Source organism: Dendrobates tinctorius, unplaced genomic scaffold (assembly GCF_039654945.1).
Source record: "Dendrobates tinctorius isolate UK_male_01 unplaced genomic scaffold, ASM3965494v1 ptg000007l, whole genome shotgun sequence".
Classification (NCBI taxonomy): domain Eukaryota; kingdom Metazoa; phylum Chordata; class Amphibia; order Anura; family Dendrobatidae; genus Dendrobates; species Dendrobates tinctorius.
Genome location: NW_027361675.1, coordinates 19461613 through 19473857, shown reverse-complemented (window position 1 = coordinate 19473857; position 12245 = coordinate 19461613). Strand labels below are relative to the sequence as shown.

General features: G+C 39.7%; 1 protein-coding gene across 2 annotated transcripts in view; it reads left to right on the top strand.

The window, feature by feature from the left end:
- Positions 1 to 1018: 1018 nt before the first annotated feature.
- LOC141086308 (mannosyl-oligosaccharide 1,2-alpha-mannosidase IA-like) overlaps positions 1019 to 12245 on the top strand; it is a 280603-nt gene continuing 269376 nt past the window's right edge. Inside the window, exon 1 of one of the 2 annotated variants that reach the window (XM_073572272.1) lies at positions 1019 to 1447. The gene's annotated coding sequence lies outside the window, so the exon portion shown is untranslated. The remainder of the gene's footprint in view (positions 1448 to 12245) is intronic. The other variant, XM_073572270.1, reaches the window with a different exon arrangement.

Sequence of the window (12245 nt, the reverse complement as noted above, 5' to 3'; positions counted from 1 at the left end):
CTGCGTGATTCCCCCGGTGAGGCCTGCAGCACGCACCGCCTACAGTTAGCGGAACGGTACGGGATGTATCTTCTGTATCAGAGGTGAGTGGGCCCACAGTCACGAGCTGCTCACAGTCTGTAGGTGGATGATCGTAGGTCATGCGGCCTGGTCTGCTGATGTCGTGCTGTGGAGAGGAAGTCAACCTTCTCCTGTTGCGCACTCTGCCTTCCCACCAAAGACACAAACTGAGGGGGACCCCACATCGGGTTTTCATTCATTCTGCTCTCCTGCTCGCTGTTGCCGGCAGAGCAGGAGAGAAGAATGACAGCCGTGTTCAGCACCAGCCGCAGGGGAACAGCGCTTACTGTAGCGCTCCTTCCCCGGCGGCCGTCCGTGAGCACGGAGGACAGTGTGAACTGTTCTCCGTGTGCACGTGCGTGTGCAGCACGTGTTGCGGGCCGTGTGTCCGTGTTAAAACGGACATGTCAGCGTATTTTGCACACGGACACACGGCCCGTGAAAACACGCTGACATCTGCATAGACCCATTCATTTGAATGGGTCTACATGTGTCAGTGTCTCCGGTACATGAGAAAACTGTCACTACACGTACCGGAGACACTGACGTGTGAAAGAGGCCTTAGACCACCATAAGATTTTCTATATTTATCTAATTAGATTATTCACAGTGCAAATTAGATACGTGGCTGTTCCCTTGTTTCGCTGTCGAAAGCATTGCAGTGTATTATACATTGCTCAGATTGTAATTTTCTAATTACATGTCTGGGTTTATTCCTGAGCTAAAATTAAATGAAAAAAAAAAAACATTCTTTAGATTAATTAGTGATATTAAATTGCAGTTCCAATGCTTGCCCTGTATTGGTCCAGCTTTGCTTTTCCTATTGTGCAGACTCGTCATTGCTCCTGGGGAAGTGACAGAGTGAACCTCAGGCTGCACACGGCCCCTGACATGTAAAGACCATCAGAACAATCACATTAGGACCAACCTATTGGAAAGCCCTGTATGTGACCAATCCAAGCCTGCTTCCAGCTAACCAATTGCAGCCTGCTTTACATCTCATCTACTAAACTGCTTCAGAGGGGTTTAAATGTGGTACCTTAGTGAGATGCCTAGTACAGCCAGCAAATCCACACACTTTGCTGCACACATTGCATCTGGAATCCAGAGGCGGACACGGTTTATCATTTATTTCATGAATCTGACCTATTTGGCTGAAATAATGCACACACACAGCAGACAGCCATAGCATCTCATGTAGGGAACTGCATTTATATGCAATTAGTGCTCAAGTTCCCAATTATGCAGTGCCCGGATAAATCCTTTCATTGGGAATCATCAGCTGACCTGACAAATGGAGCATGCAGATGTATTGAAGAGGCTGAGGAATTGTGTTTAAAAAGAAGCTTGTCCTGATCCTGCCGTCACACAAAGCTATACATGCAAGGTAAGAAAATGAATGGCGTAGAATAATAGCACAGCTCCTATGACTCCCTGTAACAATCTGGGGTTCCACACTCTCCAAAATGTGTCATGCCTTTCCTCTGTGGTGCACACTGATCTCACATGTTGTATTAAACCAGTGATCATTAAGTGATCAGTGACAAACCCCAATTATGTCTTATTTTTGCTAAAAATAAATAAATCCATAAAATAAATAAAAAAATGAATATCATGTGTAAGTGCAGCATACAGCTTTTATAGTGAGGTGTGTATATTGCTGTCATATGTTAAGGGTGGATACCTATAGCAGTTGTCTTCACCACTGGGATAAAATTAAGCTACAATAACAATAATTGTCGTGTGGCGATCGCTGTTGTGTAAATAATGCAATGTTGTAACGGCGAAAAAAAAATCTGTAAAATATGCAAAATAACTCGGTGTGTAAATTGGCCATTTAGATGATGGCCCTTGATAATAAATCATTGTGGAGCCATTCTGAAAGGGGAGGGGGTTATAATGGCTAAAGAGATGATTGTATTGGTATGGGAGAATCAAGTCCGCACTGAAATCGAACTCAGACTTACAAATGTTTTCTCGTTGCTTGCTCTCTCGGGTTGCTTTTGTGTTGGTCATTTCTGTGTCGTCTGGATGTTGTGTTCTATTAGTGTAAGACTGACACAGAGAGAGAGTGAGAAATGATAAAATATTAACATCCATGTATTTATTGATCCCGAAATGTAATAAATGTTAATTGTCAGGTTATAGGGGGCTCCAAGAATTCAGTATACTGCCACTGGTTCCTGCCCCCTTAATCAATATTGTGATGGCTTGTGATAAATCTCTTGTGGTGTAATTGAGGCTTGATGTTTTGGTAGGTGCTGTTGTTAGCTACAAAACACGGAATTTATGGTGGCGACAAACAGAATGTTAGCTCCTGGAGGAGATGTAGCCACCACATTAGGCTTTACAAGCCACCATGTATGTTTCCATAGCATCTCTGCAGGAAAGGAATACAATCTAATCCCATTAAATCCCTAATAAGTGGAGATCCATGATCACTGTTATCACACGTTGCCCCCGTCTAGTGAGGTGGCTCTTTTTTTATCCATAATTATTTTACAAACATATTGAACCCCCTGTTTATTGGAATAACTAAACCTAAGCAGATCCCAAAACAACAGGCATGTACATATATGTAAACCGCAAGCATAAATTAATTGTGCCCGAATGATCGTTTGGCTGACAATATTTATTTCCAGCTCCACTTAATTCCCATGCTTGCCCCAGGCTGGCCAAACATGCATGTTTCTATGGTGTGCGGGTTAGATAAGAGGTTGCCAAGCACCACTGGCACCGATCATCCTAAGAGAACAGAAAATTTCAACTTATCCTATTCATTTTCCACCCGGCATAATCTGTCATGAGGTTGTCTGGCAGCCCTAATAGATATGACAATGTTGGCCAGTATCTTAAGTCTACATGTACGCCTGCATTATTTGCTCCGGCATTTATACATTGTCTTTTATGCTGGTACTAACAAAGATTAGGAAATAAAAGAACAGCCTGTATCACTGATTTATCATGAGTCTAAAGCAGATTTATTCTTTCCCCATCCACTATTATTATCCATTTGGAAGCACAGATGGTAATATTGGTTAAACTGACTATGTTATACACATAGCACGATGTCTAAATTATCACTAGTCACTTACCGTTCCTGTTTTTCCACCAAAATTAAATTCGTACACGACACTAATATGAAAATTACATTAGCGAAGGCTTAAATAATGCAACTAAGAATACATGCACACAAGCGTTAAGTGGCTCTATACAACCTGTGCACTACATGAAATTATAATATAGCTCTAAAGCCTGCCATATACATTCGATGGCTGTGGCCGAACAAAGGTTCGTCAGATCATTTGGCTAGCAGCCATCTTGGTCGGCTCTTCCATACACAGGATCGTTCATCTGGCCAAGATCTCCTGTGTTCTCTATGATAAAACTATCAGCAGATATGTCGGCAACGGCTTATCTCTGGGAGAAAAAAGTAATCGGCAGACTGAAATTGAACATTCCAATTGATATCTCTCCTGACAAGTAGTTGTCCAGAGGGCCATTTGGATATTTAAAACCTCATTTGTGGGGCATGCAAAATTATCAGTTTGAAAATTATCCTGCTATATGTAGTCATCCAATTAATGAACTCACTCCTAATATGATGGCTGGAACTGCTTATCTTTGGTGCGATGTGTGACGTTAGTTGATATGGATGATGCTGCTACTCGCAACTGCTTTACCAGGCTTGTGTAGTTCTGGAGCACAGTTGACTCTATGCAATATGTTTTGCAAAGAACTTGTAGCAGTAAGTTGTTCCAAACACAGATGTATATTACACTGTATGTATCCTCACAGTGGGAAATTCATCACTGCTCATGTTGCATTAATTTATAGAACTCTAGCAGCAAGAGGACAGAAGTGTTCATCACATAGGATACACTGAGACTGCTGCATTTACATAACGTAGAAGACACAGATACTGCTCTATATACATCACATGGGAGACACTGAGACTGCTGCATGTACATCACATAGAAGACACAGATACTGCCGTATATACATCACATAGGAGACATTGAGATTGCTCTATATACATCATATAGCAAACACAGATACTGCTCTATATACATCACAATCGAGACACTGAGACTGCTGTATACATCACTTAGGAGACACTGAGACTGCTGTATAAATGACATATGATAGACATAAACTGCTCTATAAATGACATAGGATACCCTGAGACTGCTGTATACATCACATACGATACACTGAGACTGCTGTATATGCATCATATAGGAGACACTGAGACTGCTGTGTACAAGACATAGGATACGCTTAAACTGCTCTATATATGGCATAGGATTCACTGAGACTGCCGTATGCATCACAAAGGATACATTGAGACTGCTATATATACATCGCATAGGAGTTACCGAGACTGTTATATACATAACATGGGATATAGCAGGACTGGTGTATATATAGCACATAGGAGATGCAAAGACTGTTCTATGTACAGAACATCACATGGGATACACTGAGACTATTTTATATACATCACATAGGAGAAGGTGGGGCTGGTCTATATATATCACATAGGAGACACTGGAACTGGTGCATATACATCACATAGGAGGCACTGGGACTGGTGCATATAGATCACATAGGAAACACTGGGGCTGGTGCATATATATCACATAAGAGACACTGTGGCTTTAGCATATTCATCACCAAGGTGCCCCTTGGAGTGAAGCATTGACATCATATAGAAGACACTGGAGCTGGAGTATATATATCACATTGGAAGCAATGTTACTGCTGTCTTCACTAGATGGACAGGAGTGAAGAGCATGCCAGCTCATATGACCATTTTCTTCAGTGTGCAACACTGTTCTAATGTGTTCTACTACTGAAAAATACAGATAGAACACATACAATGGACAGCTGAATGAGGTCTTACGGCTTTGCATGGGAAGGGGTCAGAGAACTGTTCTGGAAACATCTGACCTACACTGGACTTTTAGTAAAATCCTAATATTGCCATTAGACAGGGTAATGCTTTAGACATACCATTCATACCTTGCAGTAATGAAATGAATCTAGCAGCAGCAATTCACAATATGAAAACATAATTATGTGATTACGTGATTACTGCAATAAATATTACATATTTTTTGTCACACCAGAAAAATAATAAAATGAATTAGCCTTCAGCAAAGACTTCTTGTTTCTAATACATAACTTTATACATGTAAGAATAATAAATGAATGCATTATGCTTCTATTAATGCGGTATAATATGTAAAACACATAGGTTATTCTATAGGACATTATAGTGTAGGGCATGCTACACCATTTCCACGGGGAACAAAAGCATTAATAATACATCTCACTATCCATGATTTATACTTTCACATAAAAAGCGGGCCATAAACCAGAGATATTAGATAGCCAAAAGGCCGATTCAGACCAATTATTAAGAGTATCCAGCATTTAAGTGACACCAAAATGTTGACTAAAGATAGATAGATGTCTGTGAAAAAGTTGATTTTCCAGATGTTGAAGGGCGCAGTCCATGGAAACTTTCACATCTAAATGAGTGATCAGCATCCCTTCAGACCAGGCCACAGATCACAGCAGAGGTTGAATCGCTATTTACTTACGACATTGTTGTCCACAACAGCAACAGCATGTCCTGGACAACCATGAATGACCACTCTCATTCAGGAAGTGGCCTTCTAAAATCATTTTTGATGACCAGCTTTGGTTCCTCTGAGAAATAACGTGTCAGGTCTGTATTACAGGAAAAAATATGAGAAATCACATTTATCGCAAACAATAGGCCCTGTATGGGTTACACACAACTATTGAGCCTCCATAAATAGAAAGACCTATTCACATGTAATCTTATGAATGTGCGATTGTAGAGTGGTATGTGCAATTTTTAGGTCTCGTAACATTTCTTGTATTGTTTTTGACAAATCAAAGCACTTATGTGATTATTTGTTATCCACAATGGAGCCAATTTTCTGATAGACTCATTGGATCGATTCACTGATCTTGCCTGAGTTGGCTTATAGTTTTGTGCAAATTTAGTGCATATTGTCGTGCTCCTTCCTATTAAGACCTGCTCCTTTTCACTAAGGTGCAAGAGAAGGACTTACACTTCACAAAGTTTCTTGTAAGCCTCCAATTCTTGGGCATTTAGCTTAGTAAATCTGTCAAATGGTATGTCCACTATTTCTTTCGCAACCTCTTCGTTCACATCGGATGGAGATGGGGAATTTTATGCTATGCCTTAAATGTCTAGGGTGAGAATACTTCTTTAACAGGAATAAATAAATCATTTCTCAGTAGCAGGCACAGCCAAAATTGTTGCATCACTTACAGTAAATAAAGAAATATTAAAAGATTTCAAGTAGACACATATGACATTTTGATCTTGGTAAATATGTATGTATGTGTATATACACTCACTGGCCACTTTATTAGGTACACCATGCTAGTAAGGGGTTGGACCCCCTTTTGCCTTCAGAACTGCCTCAATTCTTCGTGGCAGAGATTCAACAAGGTGCTGGAAGCATTCCTCAGAGATTTTGGACCATATTGACATGATGGCATCACACAGTTGGCGCAGATTTGTCGGCTGCACATCCCTGATGCGAATCTCCCGTTCCACCACATCCCAAAGATGCTCTATTGGATTGAGATCTGGTGACTGAGGAGGCCATTTGAGTACAGTGAACTCATTGTCATGTTCAAGAAACCAATCTGAGATGAATCGAGCTTTATGACATGGCGCATTATCCTGCTGAAAGTAGCCATCAGATGTTGGGTACATTGTGGTCATAAAGGGATGGACATGGTCAGCAACAATACTCAGGTAGGCTGTGGCGTTGCAACGATGCTCAATTGGTACCAAGGGGCCCAAAGAGTGCCAAGAAAAAATTCCCCACACCATGACACCACCACCACCAGCCTGAACCGTTGATACAAGGCAGGATGGATCCATGCTTTCATGTTGTTTACGCCAAATTCTGACCCTACCATCCGAATGTCGCAGCAGAAATCGAGACTCATCAGACCAGGCAACGTTTTTCCAATCTTCTACTGTCCAATTTCGATGAGCTTGTGCAAATTGTAGCCTCAGTTTCCTGTTCTTAGCTGAGAGGAGTGGTACCCAGTGTGGTCTTCTGCTGCTGTAGCCCATCTGCCTCAAAGTTCGACGCACTGTGCGTTCAGAGATGCTCTTCTGCCTACCTTGGTTGTAACGGGTGGCAATTTGAGTCACTGTTGCCTTTCTATCAGCTCGAACCAGTATGCCCATTCTCCTCTGACCTCTGGCATCAACAAGGCATTTCCGGCCACAGAACTGCCGCTCACTGGATTTTTTTTCTTTTTCGGACCATTCTCTGTAAACCCTAGAGATGGTTGTGCGTGAAAATCCCAGTAGATCAGCAGTTTCTGAAATACTCAGACCAGCCCTTCAGCCAACAATCATGCCACGTTCAAAGGCACTCAAATCACCTTTCTTCCCCATACTGATGCTCGGTTTGAACTGCAGGAGATTGTCTTGACCATGTCTACATGCCTAAATGCACTGAGTTGCCGCCATGTGATTGGCTGATTAGAAATTAAGTCTTAACACACAGTTGGACAGGTGTACCTAATAAAGTGGCCAGTGAGTGTATATATATATATATATATATATACACATACATACCATTTATATGTATATCATCTATTAGATTTACCAAGATCAAAATGTCATATGTGTACACTGCAAACCTCTTAATATTACTTTATTATTTACTGTAAAGGATCTAAAAATATAAACCATGGAAACATTACATATACTTAAAAGATAAGACGGTGTTTTCAACACATGATGTCCAAAGTAGTGATAATATGCAAAAAATGGAAGCCAGTGAGATTTTATATATGTAGGATCATGAAAGCAATGTTATTAATAAATTAAAAAAATAAAATAAAATCCAAACCCTGAATTTACTATGGAAAGGGGGCCATACTTTTTGTCTGATGGACTTCTATGTTGCTGTGTATCTGTACATGTAGAAACTATCCATGCACATCAGACTCATAACTATTAGCCAAGTGCCACATGATCTGCCAACATTCTGCCCTCCTATGTCCTAGGTGTAAGGGCACATAGGGTCTTTTTTCAACCCATGTAGATTGGTCAAAATGTAGATTCTTTCGCAGTCTTCAATAGAAACAATGTAAATGTTCTCCTATACAGATCCTACATTATTTCAATAGAAACAATGTAAATGTTCTCCTATACAGATCCTCCATTATTGTAAGTGGGACTGCACTTCACTGCCTAAACAAAACCCACTACCCAACAACAGACAGTACTGATATGTTTCCATGGCTTAATGAATAGTTTGATAGGTTGAATTTGGTGTGCATGCCCACTTGGACCCTACTCGTGACTTTCAGTGCCTAGTGCTTACCGTGGCAGTGGAGCAGTTCCCCTGGTCCGGAGGCCAGAAGTGGCGTATAATGGAGATTGGAGAGGATTAATGTGGTGCATATGCCAACAGAGCACCTGACACCTCTGTTCACATTAGGGAGAAGTTAGTGTTTTGCGTCATTGGAGTCCATGTGAGCTTATTCTGCCACTGCACTAGGGTATTTTGCACTGCGTTGTTTCTCCGGGATGCGCCATGACCAAGTAGAGGGAAATGCATATTGGAGGGCAGTTTTACGGGAATGGTCAGCTGTGTAATATGAGACAGTAATGCCACACAGATATCACTGACATTAGTTGCCGGTGACCGCTTTGTCTGTTAGTTTAAATCACTTTGTACAACATGTCGACGGCCCCATACTGTAGAATAGCAATAGTAAAAGTGCTAGCCATCCAAACCACAGATAGCACTCGTCCAATTTCAATGGTCGTGTTCTATAAAATATGAGTCCATTTTTATTTTTGTAACCTGATCAGGTTTTTGACAATTTCCTAACTGGCTTTAGGATGCATTGGCAAATTATTCTGCCAAGTTTGAGAATAGCTTTGGGTGAATTTAGGAAAATTTATGTTGATTTAAAAATAGTTAAAAAATTGCCATTATCATCTACTAATTAGTCATTTAGGGATATTGAGTTACCATTCGTGACCATATGATTAATGACTTCACGACATATGATGTATATTTACGCCATGTCCCTGACTTTGATCTTTCCATACACATGACCTATAATTTATTCAGCTGTCGTGTGCCTTTAACAGCTGCGGGTGGAGCATCGCTGGTAACCTGTTAAATACTGATGCCAATCACTGACAATGGGACTTAACACGCGCAGGCTGGAATCATGTCATATATCCCGCCCATTGGCGCCCTTGATCACAAGGTACCAATGGGTTGTCATGACAGCTCGTGGCTGGCATCCATAGGAGATTGTGATTTCTGCTATACATAGCAGGGCTTCATAGATGATCGGACGATCGCAGCTTCAAGTCTCCTAAAGAGACTATTAAATAAAGTAAAAAGGTGAAAAAAAATAAAGTTTTTAAAAATAAGAGAAAAATTAAAAAATACATGGAAGTTCAAATCCCCATTTTTGCCTCATTGAAAATAAAACAATTAAAAAAAATACACATATTTGGTATTAATGTGTTTAGAAATGTCTGATCTATCAAAATATAAAACTAATCCAATCAGAAAACAGCATAACGAGAAATAAAAATTGAAAAGGCATCATATCTACCCCCAAATGGTATCTATAAAAATGTCAACTCAGGGCACAAAAAATGAGCCCCCACCCAGCCCCACATCCCGAAAAATGAACAGCAGAAACGTTTTTTTCATACAAATTTCTGAATTTTTTTTATCATTGAAATAAAAATGAGCTATACATGTTTGATATCTACATACTAGTACTGACCAGGGGAATCATATTGCCAGGTCAATTTTACAATATTGTGAACATGGTAAATAAAAAATCCAAAAAACAATTGCCGAATTGCACTTTTTTTTTTGCAATTTCTGCGCACTTGGATTTTTTCCCCCACTTTCCAGTACACTATATGGTAAAATCAATGGTGTCATTCAAAAGTCCGACTCATCTCGCAAAAAAAACATGACCTCATATGGTATATTGACGGAAATATAAAAAAGTTATGGCTCTTGGAAAAAGGGGAGGAAAAAGCAAAAACGAATAAGGATGAAGGGGTTAAGCGATTTTTGTCATTTTAATGCAGTTATTCCTGACCTTGAGTTTTGTACATATTGTAGTTCCCCAATACCTGTTGCCTGAGAGCTGCCTGTTTGCCTTCTCCCGCCCCCTGTTGCTTACAAAAATAGAACAGTCATGGATTCCTATGGCAACCTCTCCTACTCACATTTTCACATAAGTTAAATCTAATGAGTTGGAAAGCCCGGCTGAAAACAATATCAACACAGAAGGCTAGGGCAAATCTGCTGGAGAAATGGCCTGTGTCCATTTGGGAGAAATCATTTTCAATGTTATCTTCACTTTGTATTATTATAATTTAGCCTAGAGTCTCAGTGATCTCAAAATGAAGAAGCCATGCCGCTGTGGAGGCCATGCCAGCTACGCCTTGTAGCATCAAGGCTGTGCTTTCTTGTAAGGACTTCCACCTGCTTTTACCTGGCATTTGAAGAATTCAGTTGTTATATATCACATACATTTTCCATCAAAAAGACAGGTTCAGCAAAAATGTCTAATTCTTAGGCCATTTGCACACGTTTAGTTTTTGGTCAGTATTTTACCTCAGTATCTATAAGCCAAAACCATGAGAGGAACGATCAGAGGAAAAGTATAATAGAAACACGTCACCACTTCTGGATTTATCACCCACTCCTGGTTTTGGCCTACAAATACTGAGGTAAAAACCTCACCAAATACGGTATTCACCATGTGGGGCCTAAGTTTTGACTGCACAGTCTTAAAAAATCACCAGATTTATCATAGCAGTTCATACTGTTTGATAACTTTGGTGTATTTCCCCTTCCCAACATCCGCTGTACACACGCAACGCATGTCAGGAACAGGTGCATGGAGCGGGCTTAGAGGTTGAACCTGCCCCATACCCGGCAGATACTGGTTGCGTGTCTTAGCCAGGATCTGACTGTAGCAGCCATGGGCAAAAATTAGCTCCATCTATGGCTGTTAACTCTTTTATGCTGCTGCCAATCTGTGACAGCTGTATTTAGTACACGTGGACTTGGGGGAACAATATCCCCCCCTCCAACCATCGCTGGACATCAACTTCATGCTTTTACAGCCGGAGGTCTGCTAAAGACCCCCGTGCCTGCCATTATGGTGACAGAGATTTTCTCCATACATGTGCATATACAGTATGTGTATAGTACTTCAATGACAGGTCACATAAGGGGTCTAAGAAATACAGTTTAAAAAAATTGAAAATATTTAAAAAATGTAAAAAATATAATAATTCAAATCAGCCTCTCCATTTCTCACATTAAAACTAAAGGTAGTGAAAAACACAAAAAAAAATATACATGTAGTACCACCGCATCTATAAAAGTCTGAACTATCAAAAAATTAATTTATCAACCCGATTGGAAAACATTAAAAGCAGAAAAGAAATCAAGATGCAAAAAATAATTTTTTTTTTAGCTGACCGCAATGTTGCAAAAAAAAAAAAATTAGAAGCAAAATGTTGATCACTAAAAAATGAAAACATTACTGTTTTTGGAAAATGGCAACACAAACAAAAAACTTTTTTTTTTTCATCAAAAGTAAAATAATAAAAAATCTAACAAGTTTAGTGTACTGACAATAAAAATATTCCCGATCTCAGAAAATGGCAACACAAATCCCAAAATATTTTTAACTTTTTTTTCACCACTAAAATAAGAAAAAAGGTGATAAGTTGGTATCGATGTACTCATACTGACCTGGAACGTTAGAAAGTCAAGGTATTTTTAACACGCAATAAACGCTGTAAACATAAAACAAAAAAAAAACAATGTTTTTTTTTTCTTCAAAACGTTACCACACTTGAAATTTTTGGTTTTCCAGTACATTGCATAGTAAAAAAAAAACAAGCCCTCATACGACTATGTGGAACTAAAAACAAAAAGTTATGCCTTTTGGAAAAAGTGCAGAGAAAAAAAAATAAAAGTGCAAAAACAGAACAGAAATTGACCTTGTCAAGGAGCTAAGACTGTCTAGTCTAAGTTTACAACACTTATTAGTTGGCTTACTGTTACTTTGTGCCAGAA